The 21,302-nt window shown below is 45.4% G+C and overlaps 1 protein-coding gene across 4 annotated transcripts in view; it reads right to left on the reverse strand.

Moving 5' to 3' along the window:
• Positions 1-21,302, reverse strand: part of LOC144122114 (monocarboxylate transporter 12-like) — a 145,933-nt gene that overhangs the window by 56,163 nt on the left and 68,468 nt on the right. The window contains exon 1 of one of the 4 annotated variants that reach the window (XM_077655636.1): positions 10,612-10,633. The exons of the other annotated variants lie outside the window; for them this stretch is intronic. The gene's annotated coding sequence lies outside the window, so the exon portion shown is untranslated. Of the gene's footprint in view, positions 1-10,611; positions 10,634-21,302 lie in introns of those variants that run through there. 4 annotated transcript variants of the gene reach the window in all.

Below are 21,302 nucleotides of genomic sequence, written 5' to 3' on the forward strand. Positions count from 1 at the left end.
CTTCTTTGTCGGGCAAAATAAGACGCAATTTGCTGCATTCGAAAAACTCAACAAGGGCACGCGTCATTACTTCTTCGTGACGCTCCCGGTGAAGATACCAGGGCGTTGACGCTCTCTTCTAGGAATCTCGGGCGTGCTCCCTCGACGACCTTCCTGGAGGTGCTCCTGGAGAGGGCCAACATTTCCACCGGCGAATATACAGGTTCTTGAGAGAACTTTGGTCCCTGCTCATGGGTCTTCCGATGTTGCTGTTGTAGATGCGCATCGGCCAGCAGCTGCACTTTTCCAACTGGTGCTTCTGTCTTCCTCTTCCTAGGAAGATGCAGAATGGCGGATGCCCACAAAAATTCCGTTGTCTGTTGTGAGGTGAAGAACCACTCCATGTACATCCTGTGTCATTGACGTTCACTGCCAAAGTTTCCACAAGCCACCCACAAGCATTCTTTGAAGTAGCGAGCCTGTCGACATAACTCAGAGCGCAGAATGCGGAACATTCTTCTGGAATGCCCCGCTGACAGCTGTAACGGACCGCAATGCACATGCAAATTCGTAGGGCAAAGCCCATTCATGAAGTGCCAAGAAACACTCGTGCTCTGTATACGCACCCCGCATAACACGTCGCGATGCACTCGGGGTTAATACGGTTGAAGTTAAAACACGAAAAAGGGCCCTGTGCAGAAGAAATACACTGAAGAAGGATGGAAAGTTGGGCTGGTTGGTAACAGTTCATGGTTCAAAAAATGGAATTGCTATGTCTTGCATTCGCCCTAGCTTTCAGCATTCATGTCACCATTGCGTTACAGATAGGGTGCTGTCACAAGTACGTAGGCTAAAAAGCGCAGGTTTTGCAGACATTGTTATTTCATCAACTTATGAAAAACTTTTGCGATTGGTAAGGACAGAATTTGTGAAACCAAAAAATGAAAGGTCACATAAGAATCTAGCTGTTATCCCATATGCACACAAGATAGCGCACAATTTGAAAAATGTGGCTGGTCGTTTCAAAGTAGACGTTGTGTTTTCGGCGCCGTATAAGTTGACTGAGCTATGCCGAGCCATTAGCAATCGCCATGAACATATAAAAAGAGCTAGCCCGTTCCATTGCCAAGTGGCGCACAGGTCACGGTTCATGTTCAGTCGTTTATGAGCTTCCACTCTCTTGCAAGAAAGTTTACATAGGCCGAACCGGCCGTTGCATTATTATTCGGTTGCGGGAACACTTGAATTCGCTCTCGGATTCAAGTTATTCCCATCTGAATGATCACTGCCGAGAGTGCGGAAAACAGGAGAAAAAGAAAAAATGCCGCCCCTTGGTCACCAAAACAAAGATTTTGTTTCGCCATAGAGAAAAAACAACCAGGGAAATAATGGAGTCATATTTCATTCGGAAAAGACAAGCGGAGTGTGTGAGCCAGCCTTCCTTGATTCTTGTTAATAAGGAGGTTTCTTTTTTAGATAATTCATGATGTAACCATTGAATTCAGCGTGATAACGATTGAAAAGGGCCAATGCAATTGCTATGTGCCTGATATATCACGTGTTTTTTTAATATAAAATGCATGTTCTTCTTAATAAAAACATTAGTTGTGAGTCAGCACTTGTCTGTGTCTTCCCTTCTATCGTCTGTTCGCGCTGTTCCACCCACCATGAACTGTTACCAACTAGCCCAACTTTACATCCTTCTTCAGTGTATTTCTTCTGCACAGGGCTCTTTTTCGTGTTTTAATTTCAACCGTATTAACCCCGAGTGCATCGCAACGTGTTATGCGGTGTGCGTATACAGAGCACGAGTGGTTGCTTGGCACTTCAAGAATGGGCTTTGCCCTACGGATTTGCAAGTGTATTGCGGTCTGTTACAGCTGTCAGCGGGGCATTCCAGAAGAATGTGCCGCATTCTGCGCTCTGAGTTATGGCGATAAGCTCGCTACTTCAAACAATGCTTGTGGGTGGCTTGTGGAAACTTTGGCAGTGAACGTCACCGACACAGGATGTACAAGGAGTGGCTCATCACCTCACAACACACAACGGAATTTTTGTGGGCATCCGCCATTCCGCATCTTCCTAGGAAGAGGAAGACATAAGCAAGAATTGGAAAAGTGCAGCTGCTGGCCGATGCGCATCTACAACAGCAACATCGGAACACCCTTGAGCAGGGACCAAAGTTCTCTCAAGAACATGTATATTTGACGGTGGAAAGGTTGGCCCTCGCCAGGAGCATCTCCAGGAAGGTCGTCGAGGGAGCACGCCCGAGATTCCTAGAAGAGAGCGTCAACGCCCTGGTAGCTTCACCGGGAGCGTCACGAAGAAGTAATGACGCGTGCCCTGGTAGAGTTTTTCGAATGCAGCAAATTGCGGCTTATTTTGTCCGATAAAGAAGGTCATTTTGTTGTAGCCCCAGCAGGCATCTATGCAGAAAAGGCTTTGGAAGCCGTTGAGAAGTGCAACAAACGAGTTAATGTGGATTGCAGTGGTGTAAAAGAGCGGGCCGTTTCAATGCTAAACGAATGTAATCTCGGGTCTTTGGCGACGACTACACTGAAAATGAAAGGAGATAAGTTAGATTTGTTTTTCTCTGCAAAAACTCATAAAAGCATCATTCCTTTGAGAGCCATCGTTTCTGAAGCAGCCACTTGGCAATATTCTGTATCAAGTTACTGTTGTATATGTGGTTTCGGTTTCTGTTTGGGGATCACCTGCCGCCAGAGGCACCAGTGTCGCTATGTGTATATATATATGACTGTATGTGGCAATAAAGGGGGAATAGTTTTGGTTGCTAGCAGTTCGTGTACTTGAGCGGCACCCGCCGCTACAACATTGGCGACGAGGATGGGATCCGAACCCACGCGGGCAAAGCCCAATGGATGTCCAAAGTCCTGCAAGGATGTAAGGGCGTGCTCTTCTATATAAATGACATTATAGTCTTCGGGCGGGGCCGGCAGGAGCACATAGATAACCTTGCAGCAGTACTTCAACGCATTAAAGACGCAGGACTCAAACTGAACAGCAAATGTATCTTCGATACGCAGGAACTTTCATTTTTGGGTCACAGGATCACAGCAAGTGGTATTGTTCCGCTGGAGGAAAAGGTTGCTTCCATCAAGGATACACCGGCAACCACCAATACAGCCAGCCTTCGATCGTTCCTGGGACTGGTCGAATACTACTCTAGGTTCGTTCCCAACTTTGAGGATATGGTTGAACCGATGCGCGTTCTGCTTCGAAAGGGGGCAACCATTTGTTTGGTCTGGCGAGGTAGACTCCAGTTTTCGAAAGACCAAAGAGGCACTTGCGTCCAGCATAGTCCTGCGGATGTTCGATGCATCTCTTCCAGTTGTTGTTTCCACTGACGCTTCAGACTGTGGGCTTGGAGCGGTTCTCCAACAGGTGGAGGGAGAGAAACTACACACTGTCGCCTTTGCTTCTCGAGCGCTTTCATCTGCAGAGAGGAGATATTCAGTAGGAGAACGCGAAGCGCTTGCGTGTGTTTGGGCGTGCGAGAAGTTGCATGTTTACTTGTGGGGACGCCATTTCACGTTGCTTACTGACCATCAAGCCTTGGTCGCATTGCTGTCTACTCAAGGGCCAGGAAGGCGTCCTTTGCGGATACCACGGTGGGCGGAGCGCCTACTGCAGTAGAACTATACAGTAAAGTACCGGAAGGGTTCGCAAAATCGAGTAGCAGATGCGCTCTCTCGCCTCCCTGCGTCACCTCCTCAGGAAGAAGAGACTTTACCAGACGAAACTGTATCAGTTGCCCTTATATCTTCTTGCATTACCAGGGAAGAGTTTGAACAGGCCCAGTCGGAAGACAGCACACTGCAACGAATCAAGGCCTACATTGAATCGTCCTGGCCTGCGCAAAAATCTCTGCCGGGTGAGCTTCAACCTTTCCTCAAACTCCGCGATGAACTTCAGTAGAGTTAGTTCTTGGGCTAGTTGGTATTGTTGATTGAAGTTCATAGTTCTTCAGCGCAACGGCCTTGTTCGTCCTTCTTCTTTTCTGTCTTCTGTCTTCTTTTCCTTGGCTAAAAACGTGCCGTTGCGCTGAAGAACTATGAACTTCAATCCGCGATGAACTGTCAGTGGTGGACAATTTGATTTTGCGTGGCGAACGCCTTGTGGTTCCCGCATCACTTACACCGCGGATAATTACCGCTGCTCATGAGGCTCACCCTGGAATTGTACGAACGAAAGCACGTCTGCGAGAAAACTTTCGGTGGCCAGCCATGGACAGGCAAGTCGAGCTAGCTATTCAAACGTGTAGTATATGCCAGGCAGCGGACAAGAGCACGAAGGTTATGGCTGCACCATTGAACCCGGTCCCCTTACCAAAGGAACCGTGGCTAAAGCTTGGCATGGACATTGTTGGCCCATTTGAGAGAGCACCACACGATTGTCGATATGCGATCACGCTGGTCGACTACTTTTCTAAGTGGCCCGAAGTATACTTTTGCAACCAAGCCACATCACGCAGAGTAACAGGCTTCTTGGTGTCAGTGTTCGCACGTGAAGTTGTTTGCGATAACGGGCCACAGTTTTTATCTCGAGAGTTCCAAGCTTTTCTGCAGGATCGCGGCATTCGCTTGCGGCATTCGTCCGTATACTACCCGCAAGCAAACGGACAGGCAGAACGGTTCAACAGAGTTTTTAAAAGCTTTGTTCAAGTGGCTACACTCGAGCAGCGTCCCTTACGCCAAACGGTAACAGAATACTTGGGCATTTACCGTTGTACGCCGCATGCCACAACTGCAGTTGCTTCAGCACTTCTCCTGCATGGACGTCTGTCTACCAAGGACTCGGCTCGATGTCGTTGGGTATCCGTCAGCAATATTTGCAACCTACCCTACTTCAGAGCTCCACCTCCTACGCGAGCGGGTGAAGCAAAAGCAGCAATCCAGTAAACTATACACAGACGCTCGCAGGGCCGCAAGGGAAACCAAAGTGAATGTTGGTGACCTTGTACGAGTACGCAGACAAACTGCTTTTAAAGGTGACCTGGCTTTTAGCCGCCCAAGAAAAGTGATAAGAAAACAGGGGCAATCGTCCTTCCAACTTGATGATGGAAAAACGTGGAACGCTTCAAAGTTGTCAAGGATGCCACGAGCTTCTGCATCTATCTGTGGGTGGGGGGAAAGGAGTGATACAAATGACACCGCTAGGGAAAGCAGCTCACCGCCTACCTTGGAGAGACCCGTTTCAGAAGCGCCAACCGGAACTTCAGCTGTGGCTGCTGCGAAGCAGCCGCCTATGTCACCAGTGACCGGCTGTGAGCCGGAAGAGACTTCGCCTGCCGCCAGTGGTTTCTCAGAAGCATCGGGACCTCAGCGTAGGGTACAGCCATCAAGGAATAGACGACCTCCAGACCGCTATGAACACTAAGTACAGAAAGACACGTTTTGCAGTGAACATGAACGTGTCACAATCTGCACGAGTGTTGAGTTTACTGACGTTGTGAAATACGGACATAAATGGAGTTGTATCTTGTTTTCCTCTTTTTGTTTTATATTTTTGTATTAAGTGCATAAGACAAGCACATTGTTGTTACTGTAAATATAATTCTGTAAAAGAGCACTAACGTACTACCACTAGTAAATCACTAACCCATGTAGTTGTCTTTTTTTTATAAAGAAGGGAATATGATGTATATGTGGTTTCGGTTTCGGTTTGGGGATCACCTGCCGCCAGAGGCACCAGTGTCTCTATGTGTATATATATGACTGTATGTGGCAATAAAGAGGGAATGGTTTTGGTTGCTAGCAGTTCGTGTACTTGAGCGGCACCCGCCGCTACAACAGTTACTTGCAAAAGCATCTTTCAAAGTTGACTGTGAACGATCCATTTGTGGTAGATAAGACAGATAGGTTGACCCAGTTTCTGAAGCTTAGCAATCCGGGATTGTGTTCAGGCTTCAGTGTCGACAATGAAGACCTATATTATTCTCTGCCTCAAAAAGGAATGTTGAAAGCCGTAAAAAAGTGCATCGCGGAAGAAAATGATGAAGTGCGTTTTTTGGGTCAATGCGGGGTATCCGTCGAGACCTTTCTTGAAATATTGTCGTTTTATTTGGAGTCCACATACGGTGGGTGGCGAGATGAAGCGCATGTGCAAAAAAAAAAGGGCATATGTATTGGATCGAAGGAGGCGCCCACATTAAGCAATATTTTCTTTGGTCGAGTTGATAGAGCTATTAACAAACACACCGATGAACTAGCGATACGCATTTTCAGATTTGTAGACGATTTTCTGGTACTGGTTGAGAAAGAAAACTTCAGGAGGAGGCTAGTGGACATATTGAAGCTCTTTCGCGAGAATGCTAAGGGGTTGAATTCACTTTTGAAGTTCCATCAAACGATGCTCTCCAGATTTAAGCCTCAAATTTTGTTTCAAAAATGACCACGTGTGTTGGGAGTATTCACCAAGATCCCAAAAAGCTGTTTTAAACTATACATCCGGGCACTCGAATATTGTAAAAAATGGAATTGCTATGTCTTGCATTCGCCCTAGCTTTCAGCATTCATGCCACCATTGCGTTACAGATAGTGTGCTGTCACAAGTACGTAGGCTAAAAAGCGCAGGTTTTCCAGACATTGTTATTTCATCAACTTGTGAAAAACTTTTGCGATTGGTAAGGGCAGAATTTGTGAAACCAAAAAATGAAAGGTCACATAAGAATCTAGCTGTTATCCCATATGCACACAAGATAGCGCACAATTTGAAAAATGTGGCTGGTCGTTTCAAAGTAGACGTTGTATTTTCGGCGCCGTATAAGTTGTTTGGGCTATGCCGAGCCATTAGCAATCGCCACGAACATATAAAAAGAGCTAGCCCGTTCCATTGCCAAGTGGCGCACAGGTCACGGTTGGTCGATTGCGCATGTCCAGTCGTTTATGAGCTTCCGCTCTCTTGCAAGAAAGTTTACATAGGCCCAATCGGCCGTGGCATTAATATTCGGTTGCGGGAACACTTGAATTCGCTCTCGGTTTTAAGTTATTCCCATCTAAAAGATCACTGCCGAGAGTGCGGAAAACAGGAGAAAAAGAAAAAATGCCGCCCCCTGGTAACCAAAACAAAGATTTTGTTTCGCCATAGAGAAAAAACAACCAGGGAAATAATGGAGTTATATTTCATTCGGAAAAGACAAGCGGAGTGTGTGAGCCAGCCTTCCTTGATTCTTGTTGATAAGGAGGTTTCTTTTTTTAGATAATTCATGATGTAATCATTGAATTCAGCGAGGTAACCATTGAAAAGTGCCAATGCAATTGCTATGTGCCTGATGTGTCATGTGTTTTTTTAAATATAAAATGTATGTTCTTCTTGATAAAAACATTAGTTGCGAGTCTGCGCTTGTCTGAGCCTTCTCTTCTCGTCTATCGTCTGTTCACGTTGTTCCACCCACCATGCCCTCTCCTGTTTTTGTATATTTATAAAATGAATTTATGATCCGGTTTCTAGTCGTGTTAGGTGTATGCTAACGACGGCAGCATCTACCGTAACGTCACTTTTGTCAACGACTCCCATCAATTGCAATATGACCTCAACTCTTGTCTTAGCATGGTGCAATGCATGGAACATGACATTAAACTTTTGAAAACGCAGTATTGTTCAATTTTCAAACCAAAGGGAACCTATAGCTACCAAATATTTTCTTCGTAACAGAAACATCTCAGTCGTTAAAAAGTACAAGTACTTGGGTGTAATCTTCGCTTGCAATCTTCCCTTGAACGGCCAGGTTAACCACATCGCTGGTAAAGCTAGTCATGGATTGAATTTTTTTAAAGTGCAATTTCAGGCAGGCGCACTCTAAATTGAAAGACATAATCTTTTTGACAAAAGTTCGTCCTCTATTACAATATGGCTGTACGACTTGGGGCCCTTAAACAAAAACGCTGATCAGCGAACTTGAACGGATCCAGAAACGTGCGGCACGATTTTTATCCGCAAACTACGATTTTATCCAACGCTGATCAAAGATATGCAGAAATCTGGGGTGGCCTATGTTACTAGAGAGACGGATGTATCTAAGACTGAAGCTGTTCCACGACATCTTTATACGCGCAACAGGTTCGATAAAAGATGCGTAGATTAAAAATCACAGCTATGTGTCCTCTTGCTTAGAACATACTAAGAAAGTTAAAGAACACTTGTGCCTGCTGTATAAATATAATGAAAAACTCATTCTTTCCGAAAACAGTGAATGGTTGGAATAAATGGCCGGAGGAGGCTGTGTGAGCCCCGCCATGTTCTTTTGCTAATTCTTTGGCGTGTGTTTTGTTAAAACAGTATTTCTGTCACTACTATGCATTTTGCCTTGCTGTGAAATTTCCAAGCACAGATTTTATCTACGAGCGACATAGAACGGTCCCAGTTGTAGTTTACTGTTTTCGGATGAGCCTGTATATATTTGAGTTTTAATGCGGTGTGCTTGGTGTATGACAATATAATTTTACCTTGCCTTTTTTTTTTACCCTCCCTTAGTAGTCGTTGTTTTCAGATTAGGATGGGTTGTATTGTACTGTGTACTGTTTGTACTGTGAATTTCACTTGTGTTCTTTTCTTTTTTTACACATTGTGTCACCTCCTTGAAACTGCATTTTTCCGCTTGTTTATCCCCTACAATAATCCCCCCAATGGGCGCGATGAAGGAAAAAAAAACGAAGAGAGTCCAAGTCCCGTACAAGTACAAGTCCCGTGGAGGGCCTGGGTATTTGGTTGGCACATAATGCCCAGGGAGAAGCGAAACTGTGTGGTCCGAGCGTGGGTTCCGGCGTTGCGTTCAGGCCTCGGGAGAGCGGGCAAGGCTGAAGGGCGGTGACCGAGGAATGGTCACGGGGCAGTAGGACGAAATCAGAAGCGGAGTGTCCCAGTATGCACGGGCGAAGGGCGCACTGCTCACGTAGGAAATGGTGCGCTGAGAAGTGATGCAGAAAGAATCGCAGCTCAAAGCCGATGTGTCTGGGTGGCAGGGGGTTTGGGAGACGGGCAGTAGACACTGTTGTGCGCGAAAGTTTCAGGTGGAAGGGGCGGCACTGAGCTTGGACAGGGGCGGCACAGAGCACGGGTCATGGGAGGCACAGCTGGGAAGTGGAAGCGGCTGGGCTTGCAGGAGGCCAGATTGCGGAACTGCGCGACTGCGGCCGCTGAGGTGTCCAAGCGCAGGGAAAACGGATGTGGGACCGAGGGCAACGACGGACTCTGTGGCGAGTTCACAAGGGGACTGTGCAGGAGCGTGTAGACCAGAATTCACAACACAGGTAGTTGGGACACCTGTGGTTGACGCAGCACTCCTGGCATTGGCAGGGCGCCGGTGCCCGCCACTGGCATGATCGGCGCCCAGGTGTTCGGACGTGTCGGATGAAACTGTAGAGTCGGAGACTACGTGGTTGTGCATTGGGCGTGGGGCTGCTCTGGATGCATTGGGAAAGGAGGCGCTAAAGGGGCCGATGGGGAAAATTGGGGAGAAACGGCGGTCCATGAGGAGGCAGCCGGCTGAGACTGGTGGCAAGGAACCGGCGCTTGCACGCGTTGCCCTTGCCGGACCATGTGTTGGGGATCATTTGGTTGTAGCGGCGGTGGAGAGACCGGTGTGGGGAGGGGCTCTGACATTAGAGTGTGCGGACGGAAAGCCGAAGCAGCGCGGTGAGGGAATGCGGCCAGGGGTGGTGAGTCGAGAGGCGCCGCAGCTTGTGAGTCGGGAACAGGAGCGCAGGAAGGCGGTGGAAGCTCCAAGCCAAAGCACGCCGTCAGGCCCTTCTTAAAGTCATGGTACCAGTGGCCACGGCTGGTGAGCCGGTGAAGCGGGCCGTCATTGTTGCTGGCCAGGCCGGTCGACGAAAGCATTTTGTTGTTGTTGTTGTTGTAGCCTAAAAAACGATGCCACATACCCCCACGTTGGGGTTCTGTTCTTTTCTGCGCGAGGCAGGTCGCGTTCCCAGCTCCATCTTCATCAGCGCCGCAACTCGTGAATGATAGGAATGTGTAGGCCGGCGCTCTTGCATATGACGTCAGTGATCATTTGGCTGTGTTGTGCTTGAGTCTTCCTTTCAACAAGAATTCTCTTTCGCCTGTGTAAAAAAGTTTTTATCGCGCAATTACTGACGAGGCCTTGATGAGGTTTCATGGCCTAATACAGCAAGTGAACTGGGATGATGAACTGGGATGATGGCGCCAGCGTAGCGCCACACTAGCTTACCACATGTTTTTTGAAGAAATTTCAGATTTGCTACAATTTGGTCTTTCCTTTTATAGAGATCCGCAAGAAACAAAAACGAATTAGGAAGCCGTGGGTTACTAGAGAGCTGTATATAGGAATAAAAGAGAAAAATAGAAAGTTTGAGGAGTTTACTAAAAAGAGACGCATGTTTGCTAAGAGAATTTAGACGATTACAATACAAGCTGAGTTCATAACTTAAGAATGCAAAGTAAATTTACTTCTAAAATAAGTTCCAGGTTGTTAAAAATTACAGGAGAAAGACATAGCACATGCTGAATAACATATTAGCTAGAAACCAGGCTGGCTGTATTGTGAAGGAAATCCGCTTTGACAATGAGCTTCTAACTGGGAACGACCTAGTAAAGGCAATCACTAAGCAATTTTTCAATGTGGGTGCTTACTCAGGAGGATGTGACAGTGCAGATGACAGCTTGAATGTAAACAGCTGTTAGGGTCCATTATGCTTGCTCCTACAACACCTTCTGAACTTGAAAAAAATAATAAGAAAAATAAAAACCATGTCACCTGCGGCGATAACTGCATAAACGTTTTGCCCATTAAGCACGCGTTATGCTTGATAATTCGTGTATTATAGCACATAATAATTCCAATGCTTCTTAGCGGAGATTTCTTGGATCAGTTGCAGCTATTTTTAAAGGCGGTGATGAAACTAACATTACTAATTACAGGCCAAATTCAGTCCTTGCAGTGTTTTCGAAGGTATTCGAACACGCCATCAACCAAAAGTTAAATGGCTTTCTTAAGAAGCACCGAGTGATAACAGAAGCTCAATATGGTTTTCAACAAATAAATCAGCAAAGCTTGCAGTCATCGACATTAAGGGTACGATGATTGAAAATATTGAAAGAGAACTGCTTACTCTTGGCTTACTCTATGATTTAAGTAAAGCTTTTGACGCTGTTAAATATAATATTTTGTTAAGAAAATTAGAAATAAATGGCACCAAAGGAGTGACTCTAAAACTGATTGGAAGTTACCTTGAGAAAGTTACCAATGTTTATGTTTTAATAATTGGTCCTCAACTAAACTTTAGCTCCAACACGGTGTTCCCCGTGGCTCGATTTTGGGACACCTACTTTTTTTATTTACATAAATGACATTACAACAATACCTGGGCCCCCAAATTATCATGTATGCAGATGACGCCAATGTATTTTTTTCACCAGCGAAACTGTGCACTGTTTAGAGAACTGTGTTAATCGTTACTTAATACAGTTATCTAAATGGCTTCATAGAAACCACTTGAGTCTGGATATAAACAAAACAAAGTACTTAATTGTTAGGCCAAATATTAAACATCATTGTAACTCGGTTCACATTACTTATAAATACTAATGATACCAGGTTTAAACAGCGTAATAATCATCTTTCGCCTAAAGTTAGGACTAGTTATGGGAAATTTACTACATTATTTGCCGGCATATCCTTTTGGAATACTTTACTATCTGAAATTAAAGCGTCGTTTACTGTTCACTCATTTTATCATTGCATTAAAGAGTATTTAAACCATTTGCTCTGTAGTTCACATGTCTAAACAGTTGTAATCCTTGAGTTCATTTTCTTTGCATTATGTTTCAAAGTGGTTACTCTATATATTTTTTGTTCTGTTTTTGCACATATTGTTTCCGTCGATTTTTTGTATGTTGTATAATTATGCTAATTAATTAATACACTGCCTTCTATTGTTTGCGATTTTACCACACTTGCTTTGCACCAGGAGGTCCCACCGACTGTCGTGTACTATGGAACAGCCTTCTGTACTGTTTTTATTGTATTCATTATTACTGTGTGCCTTACTCAATAAACTTGAACATGACGCCTGCTGGAACAGGTTGCCGAACAAATATTTTTGGGTGTTTGGTTCAGCTATGAACTCTCATAGAACACATGCTAATCAATTGAAATCAAGTCTGTCTCGCACAATACGCTGCATTTATCAGGTACATCAACTAATACCCAAGAGCTTATAACAGGCACTATACTATTCACTAGATTACTAATAAATAAGCTATGGTATCCTTATTTGGGGAACGACAGCAGGCTCGAACTACTACAGTCTTAATGTATTACAAAAGCTGGAAGACTACAAAGGAAATAAGCAGTCGCTTAGAACGCAACCATTATATGTGAATTATTATATATAAAAGGCTGACCTGGTGTACTTTATTGAATTATTGCAGTGGATTCATAGATATAGCCTACATATTTCTCCTGTACATAGTTCAAGCTCATACAGCTTTCCAAAGACAAGACTAAAAACTCCAAAAGCGATAGCTAACTACGGCAAGCAAGCATTACCTTTTCAAATCACGAATGCATTGAACAGAAAAGATACGAGTATAGATTTCAATAAAGGTGCACAAAGCTTCAAGAAATCCTGTAAAAAGTTTCTTGTAAACAGCAGTAAGAAATTTTATTTAATGTAATATTTTTCAAAAAAGTGTATCTATGTTCTTCCGTGCATTGCCCTTGTAATACATTGACCTGATCTACTGTATATGGAAATCATGCTCGCGCCCGATAGTGCAGAAAGTGCCAAATAAAATTTGCTGGCGATGCTTGCATTTATTTGATGATGTAATATTTTCAATGTAACATTCACTCCTGTTTTATTTTGTACTTATCATTCTATTCTGTAGAAAGGAAAAATGTTTGTAATGAGGTATTATTCTGACAGTAACTAGTCTCCTTTTGTATTGATTCCCACTACCTGATTTTAGATAACTGCTTTACCGAACTTTGTTTGTTATGCTATTTGTGTATTTGTATGTTGTGCAAAGGGGCCGGGGCTCTTGTCAGGTGTCCTGTCGCCTTTAGCCTCGGCCGGTCTTGGACTGTCTGCAAGGGAACAATAAAGAAAGAAAGAAAAAAGAAAAAAGGGCAGAAGGAAAGAAATAACAAATAAAATAAATTAATACATTTGTGGAAGCGTTTCATGCATTTATTCATAATTTTATTTTATCCTAAGGCTGCATAATTCAATGTACGCGAGTGCGTAATTGTTTTTGTTGTGCTCATGGCTGTTTCTTGTAATGTTCCGTGCGTTGTTCGAGTAGTCCCATTATCGGATTAAGGCACTTGTAATGCTTGACTTAATTGTACGTCCACCCTGCAATAATGCATTAGGGAGCTGGGGCAATGCTTGAATAATTAAATAAACATAGTGTGAGCACAATAGCCTTATAGCTCACGACCTAAATTTTGCTACAATTTTAATCTAAAGGATTTGTGATTGCTTGGAAATATGTGTAATGTGTAGAAAACATTGTAGAAATTATTTTTCAATCATGTTTCTTTTGAAGGATACTGCGGCTTAGAAGGATGTTTCTTTGCTGCTGCTGTCATAGATAGATCTGTTCCTGTGCCGTGCTATTCGCTTATGGAATTGCTGACGAATTCCTGCTCATCGAGACGCCTGCATTGAGACATCCAGACAAGTCGCCTTTGAGCTTTTTTCTTTTTTCTTTAACTAGTGATTCAAATTATTCTCTGCTGCAGTATTTCAACAATGCTTTCCCTGTGATGCATTTTTATGTGATAAATAAATATGCAATAGCATAAATATTGCGGCTTTATTTTTCAATTAAGAAGCCACAGAAAAATGTTTTCCGGCAAGGAACGGTGCAAAACGACGAATCTGCGTTTTCTATTCCTTTTCGATTTTCAGCAGCACCATCTAGCACCATCATAGAAAACGGAGAGCTCACTGATGTTTCCGGCAATGAAAGACAGCGCAAGAACCTAAGAAAATAGAAATACTTATGATAGCTTGCTGCCGACACCCTAGAACAAAACTGCCTTAGGACGCCAGCGATACATGCGCTTGCATAACAGGTTGCTGATTATATCGTTACGTGGCGGCCAGCTGAAAAATGAGGCGCCATGAACGAGGACAGAGACTATTAATGACCGCTGGCCTAGCGCTAGCGCTCCGTACCGCGCCACTGCGAACTTCGTCGTCTTCATAAAACTAAATGGGGCCATGAGTGATTGCCCCCATAGTTGACGAAGTGACACTGGAAATGCTGATGAGCTACAGGGATGGTTTAGTAGTAAGGAAAAAGTGATGAGGTGCTGGAAGCCACGATGAAGGAGATGGGCGAATGATTCATGATCCGTGAAGCATCCGGGCCGCAGATTACCAGGAGCCGACGGCAGAGGCCCTTGGACGCACTGAACGGCATGGGGAGGGGGGGCGGGGCTCTCACGTGTGGACGGCGTCTCGGGTCGGCGGGGTCATGGGTTCGGTCGCGGCAGTGTCACCATTTGTCGTGTCTTGCGGTCGGGGCAGAGATTTCGGGCTGGGGTGAGCGGTGATGTCGGTTCAGATTCGGCGGGCTGCGGCACAGCGGACGGTGCGAACCAGGTGAACGCGGCCGATGACCACGGCAGGCGGAGGTCGCCGAATCTCCGGGACCAGGATGGCGATCATGACCCAGACCCTCATGCCAAATATTACATGGCAGCAGCCGAAGAATGAGGCGCGATGAACGATGGCGGAGATATGATTTAACGGCCGCTGGCCTAGTGCGAGCGCTCCGTTGTTGTTGCCTCAGTGCCATGCCACGTACCCACGACGGGGGATAGGCCAAGGTTCAGTGAGGAGAGCAACAAGAAGAGGGTAAACTGGTTCCAAGGTAATGCTTGTGCCTTGGTTGATATATTAGAATAACTAAAGAGGAAAGAAAAAAAACCAAAATAACGAGACAGAAGATCAGAGAGGAAAATACATAAAAATTCCTAAAATATCTTTTAAATCCAGAAATTTTGAATACAATTAGCAAGGGAATCAACCGGTAGATGTTATGTAATTCTGGAGGTATTCGCAAACTTAATGCAATGAAAAACCTCTGGCGCTCGCACTGAAGGAGAGGAGAAGCGGGACCGACAAACTGAGCTCAAACTTTGTAAAGGGAATTTCGAGGTGCGTCCTCTTCTGATGTGCAAACCTCCGGGAAGAGACTAGGAAATGCTCCAATGTTTCAGTTTCTCCACAAGCCGCGCAAGGGTTTGTGGGGCTGTACACGCGTATACCAAAGTAAATATTTAAGCCAGGGATGTAAGTGGGTCCTGCCGGAAGAGCAGGTGGAAGCGCTCAAGTCGCGCCAGTCAGGTCACCCCAGTTCGAGGCAGCATCAGGTGGTGGACGAGGACAGCGTGGTACACCTAAAGATCGTTGTCCCTCAAGCAGAGGGCAGCAGTAAAAAGAAGGCGCGTCGACCCTACAGCACGGCAGCGCAGCCGGCTTTGAATGGGGACGACGGAAAGGTAACAACAGGCACGGTGACGCACGACAGTAGCGTACGGCGGAAGGAGAGCCAGCTAGCGCGATCCGGAGGGCAACAGTCGTAGGCAGGTAGCGAACGGTTAGAGCGCAGAAGTGTTCTGGTAGTGAGTGACTCGAACGTGTCGAGAGTTGAGGAAAGCGTTTTGACGAGAGTGAAGGCGGACAGGCGGGTGCAGGTAGAGGCCCAGTCAGGAAAGTGCAGGCTAAATGCAATGGCCAAAGCCAAAGAGGTGGTAGGGCACAACATGGGAAACGAACACCTTGTCGTTATCCACGCTGGTCTCAACGGTGTGCTGAATGGGAGCAGCCAGAACCTCGAGAAACAGAATTAGGGATGCGTAGCCTTAGAGCGGCCTCTGAGAAAGCGCGTGTGATCAGATACACAATCCTAGAGGTCCAGAGGCAGTCTAGCGGGATTGAAAGGAGGGTTGTTGAGGCTAACCCTGTAATTATGTTAATAAGCCAACGACTTGGATACAGGGTAATGGAAGTTAAAAGAAGCGTGTATGAGACCAGATCTCACCTTTTTTCACCGGATGGCATTCAGTACACTAATGCCACTGGCAAGAAGGAAAGGTGTAGGATAGGTCGCCAAGCAACATCTTTTTTAGGGGGTCCCGGAGACCTGAAGGCTCCAGTGTAGACAAGGACGGATCAAAGGATGAATCAAGATCCTAGAAACGATGGAACCATATGAGAAGAAATAGACACAAGCGCCAGTGCCAAATTAAGTAAGATATCGGGTACATTTACATGCAAGGTAGCAGGAATAGCCTGAAATGGAGAGAAATAGAACAGTTAAGGCAGAAGGCATTAATGGTAGGAAAATGTACAGCGCAAAAAGACGGGACTAAAGGAGCGGACAGACACTGGCGCTCCTTTCTCTCTGTTTTGTTGACGTACTCAGTCAGCGATGCAATGCCATACGTTGATTGTGCTTAGCTTCTCAAATTTATTGCTCTATCACAGCAATAAAATCATCAGTTGTAACTTACTGCGCCTGTGTCTGTCCGCTCCTTTAGTCCCGTATCTTTGCACTGCACCTTGTCCTGCGAAATGTACCTACTAGCACAGACTAATACCCTTTCGAATTAATGGTATATGGGTTGATGGAAACACATCTTAGGGACATGGAGCAATCACCCTGTAATCCAGACTACGCATGGGAATATTGCAATACACCAAAAAACAGCAGAAAAAGAGGTGGAATTGGAGCATTTATTTTTTAAAGTATGAAGTAACAAACGGTTAATCAGGATTGAAAGGGACATTTATGCTTAAAGGAAAAGCGACAGGGGAGCAAACGCTGCTTCGCTTTGTACATATGTGGACAGGAGCTAATGCCAAAAAGGAAAAGAGAAAAACGATAGAATGTATCGTAAGTGACATTGGAGAGCTAGGAGGACAGGGCGAGATAATTATATGTATTAGGTGACATGAATGCACAAATACAAGGCCTGGATGGGTACACATATTTGAAAGGAAGCGTGCTGCTGGATATGCGTGACAGGCATAATTTAGTCGTGTGCAACAGTACTGAGAAGTGTAAAGGGTCATAACAACGTGGGAAGCAGGTAATACGCACTGAATGAGAGATTATGCACTTATCTTACGTACGATGTATATTAGTTTAGGGGTAATCAGCATCGATGAACATGGCTCCAGAAATCTAGATAGTGACCCCATACGTATCAAGTTGAGTTTCAGCAAAGAAACCAATGTAGGACTGGAGCGAGATGAACGATCAGAAGGGAACTTTTTCTCAGAAAAGCAATGGAAAGCAGAAGCCGAACAAAGTGAGAAAGTAATTTTTGAGGATAATGAAACAGAATGAACTTACACCAAATTAACCCGATTACTTGAGTTAGAGCCAGCTAAACTGCGAGTCAAAAGCCAAAAAGAAAAAGAAGACACAAGCCCAATAGTTAGTGGAATGAGGAGGTCACGAAGGCCATAGAGAAACGTCAGGAATCATCAAGGAAACACAGATATTGCAGAAGAGGGTGGAACCAGAAGCTGAAGTAGACACAAAATGGGATACCTTCATAAAGTGTAGAAGGGAAGCATCGCATTTGAGCAACGAGAAAATTTGAAGAAAGGGTGCCCATTGGATGCTAAAAGCAAATCAAGAGGGTAGAAAGGCAGCCAAAAAATTTTGGAAACATCTAAACTCCATGAGTAATAAGACTATGCTAGAGCAAAGGTTTATTGTTACAGATCAGGGTATTCGGCTAGAACGGGATGAAGCATTTGAACATATAGAAGCAAGGATGGAGAAAAACTGAAAAAGAAAGAATTGTCGCGCATAATTTATTCAAGGAGGATAGACCGGATACCGCATTTGTTTCGTTTGGGCAAAGAGAGTGGAAAGGGCAGAGAAGAAGGTGCCTAGTAGCATGTCGACAGGACAAGATGGTATTCCGATTACGTTAATAAAGAAGCTAGGACCAAACTAAAAGCAAACATTAATAGAGGTAGTGAACAATACAATAGCGATATACCAGAATGACCATGATATATTAAGGAAAGGAGGACATAGCTGACATAAACAACTACCATCCCGTAACAATGACATCTGTGGTTTACAGGGTGGTGATGCGGACTATAAAGGACCGACTGCAGGCTTGTGTGGAGAACCACGGGGTGCTAGGGGAGCTACACAATTTGTTCCGGAAACAACAGAGGTTGGAGGACAATCTTTTCTCATTGATGCAGTGTATAGAGATTGCTGAAAGGTGCCCAGACGCCTATGGCTAGCATTTCAAGATATCAGGGGAACCTACAACAGCGTTATTCAAGAGGATTTGTGGGACATACTGGACACATTGGACGTGGAAGATGGACCAAAGCAGCACAGGTAACTGGCAGAACGTTCGAACCGTATTGGCAAAGGCCAGCCCTACAAAGAACCAGGATGGAACCATATCTGTTGCAATATTGGGCCGATCACCTGTGCTGCTAAGGGAGTGATTAATCTTTTACACGATATACAAAAAGGTAACAGAGTGCTTACAAAATAGGGAAAAAATTGTATCAGAGCCTACAGAGATACAGCGGGGGCTTAGTCAAGGATGTCCTCTTTCTTCGTTATTGTTCTTGGTGTGCGTACTATAGACCAAACTGAAGAGGAGCGGATTAGGAATCAACGTTTAATTTTCCAAGCAAGGCGAATGGATTAAACAGTCACTACAGGGACTGATGTGCGCGGATATAGTGCTAATGGTTGGCAACAAGGAAGATTTGCAGAAGATAATTTATTTATTTATTTATTTTCAATACCCTCCGGCGCCAAGGCCTTACAGAGGGGAGTTGGGGATTAACCACAAAAAGGTTCGAAAGCGGCAAAGCTAAGTACACGGCTAAACAAAGCAAGAGGATTTGACGAACAGTTCATAGACGTTGTTGATCGACAGCTGTTGATAAACATCTTCGGTACAGAGGCAGATAGATTAAGTTTCAAGTTTTAAAGCAAAAATTTCATTTCTTCATTCTGCCCGCTATCCTTTATTTTCGCTGCCCCAGGTCAGGCGCTTCAGTATCGATGGCAGATGCCGGAGCTAGCAAAAATCTTTTCCTTTCTTTTTACTATTATTATAATAAAGAAACCATTGCCACCACCATGATATTTTTTGACGTGGGCGGCGAGCATAAAATACAAAGTTCAAACTGGAAGAAGTGGATAAGTACAAGTATCCAAGCGCGTGGATAAATAACGGTGCTGGGTGTCTGACAGTGAATGAAAGATACGCATTCAGTAAAGCTAGTAGGAGTGCAGCTATGATAAAAAAATAGGGCGTCGTGGCATAAGAATAAGTGCGAAATGATAATAGGGATTATACAGTAAGCCGCCGCGGTGGCGCAGTCGTTATGGCGCTGGGCTGCTGACTCTAAACATTCGATCTCGACCGCGACGGTCGAATGTTGATGGAGGCGAAATTCTAGAGGCCTGTGTACTGTGCGATGTCAGTGTACGGTAAAGAAAACCAGGTGGTCGAAGTTTCTAGAAGCATTCACTACGGTTTCCCTCATGTCTTGAACTGCTCATGGCTTGAATTTGAACCACAAGCCTAACCGGATTTGGAAAAGGGTGAACGTTTCTAGTCTCACTTTCGGCAATGTGGTCCAGTGCATGAGACAAGATGTTCAAGGAAGGTTAGAAATAAAACAACTAGGCGTATTGAGGCTTGCTTTAGGAGCAAATGGCTATGCACCCAATTAGCGGGCACAGGGTAATATGAGATTGGCATCGTTCGAGAGCAAAGCTAGTAGCAAGTTAGAATTTGAGGAGCGATTGAGAAAAATGGACGAAAAGCAGTAGGCTAGGAAAGTTTTCAGTAACCTGCGCATGAGGAACATGGACACAAAATGAAGAAAGATAACTAGAAAATTGAGAAGTAATTACCTGGACACCAGTTCGGGCAAATAAGCAATTATCGGTTAAGAAAAAGGTTAAAAGAACACAGAATGAGACCTGTGGAAAACAGGCATGTTGACTAAATTGGCACTGGGAACATACATAATCTTAAGCAGGAAATCGCTAAAGAAAATATCTACGACAATTATAGGGGAAGATTTTTGTTGTTCGAGGCCAGGACGGGAGTTTTGCGGACTGAGACGTATCGAGTCAAGTACCACGAGATAGACACGTTATGCGTTGCGTGTGGAGAGGAGGAAATGGCTTTACACGCGATACTTTTATGTAAAAACTTCACCCTACAGTGAAAAACAGCGGGTCTGATTTATTCAAAGCATATCTGTTGAATGACAATGCAAGAAAAATAGTTTTTAAGCAGGTACAAGTAACGAAGCAAAGGCTATCTGATCGGTGGCTAAAATCAAGGTAAGTGTTTTATATAGAGTGATCGCTAGGTGACTTCAGCCACCACCCGATTTAAAGGGTTCAGCCTTGTCCGTCCGTCCTCCGTCCGTCCGTCCGTCCGTCCATCCATCCATCCATCCATCCATCCATCCATCCATCCATCCATCCATCCATCCATCCATCCATCCATCCATCCATCCATCCATCCATCCATCCATACTGTGGGATACACTGGTATCCCCTCCTCGTCCCCCCCCCCCCCCCCCCCCGCGCGCCAGCGGCGATCGTGACTTACACGGGCGCGCTGGCCACCAGGAATGTGGAGAGAAGGCACCCCCGCGACTCTGCTCATTTCCGCCCCAGCACTGACGTGACGTCACGGCAGCGCGCTGCCTTCTGCGGAGAGGGCAGCACGCCTAAGCTTGACGGCAACGATTTGCTGCCAGGAGGCAATGCCCGAAGGGATAAAAAGGGGGAACGCGCGGCGGGAAGGGACTCTCGCTGCCGGACCTTACCTAACGGCCCCACGGCCCCCCTCCGCTGCCCGCCGGCCCCCGAACACCAACGCAGACGACGTCAACGACCTGGTGAGCTGCTCAACATCTATTTTGCGGATAGAACATTCTTCCGCAGTGTGCTTTACCTCGCATTAGGATAATAAACTATTTCCTAGCGTGCCCTGCCGTTGCCTATTTCGTCCGGACCTGCCGTGGCTGCGACTCTGCGCCACGGGTTGGGGAAACGTGTTGCGTACTTGAATAACGCCTGCGTATAGCTTGCACGGAAGCTCGCCTTCCCGGCCGGCTGGACGCAGAGTGACCCCATATCTTGGCGCCCGAACGTGGGGCGAACTAGGCAATCGAGCAGTGACCTTTGTTGGAGCGAACGACTAACGTCGCCCTAACAAAGGATGGCAGCCGACAGGAGTGACTTGCAGTCTTTGTTTATGCTGTCAGAGCCAGCGG

This window comes from Amblyomma americanum, chromosome 2 (assembly GCF_052857255.1).
Source record: "Amblyomma americanum isolate KBUSLIRL-KWMA chromosome 2, ASM5285725v1, whole genome shotgun sequence".
Lineage (NCBI taxonomy): Eukaryota > Metazoa > Arthropoda > Arachnida > Ixodida > Ixodidae > Amblyomma > Amblyomma americanum.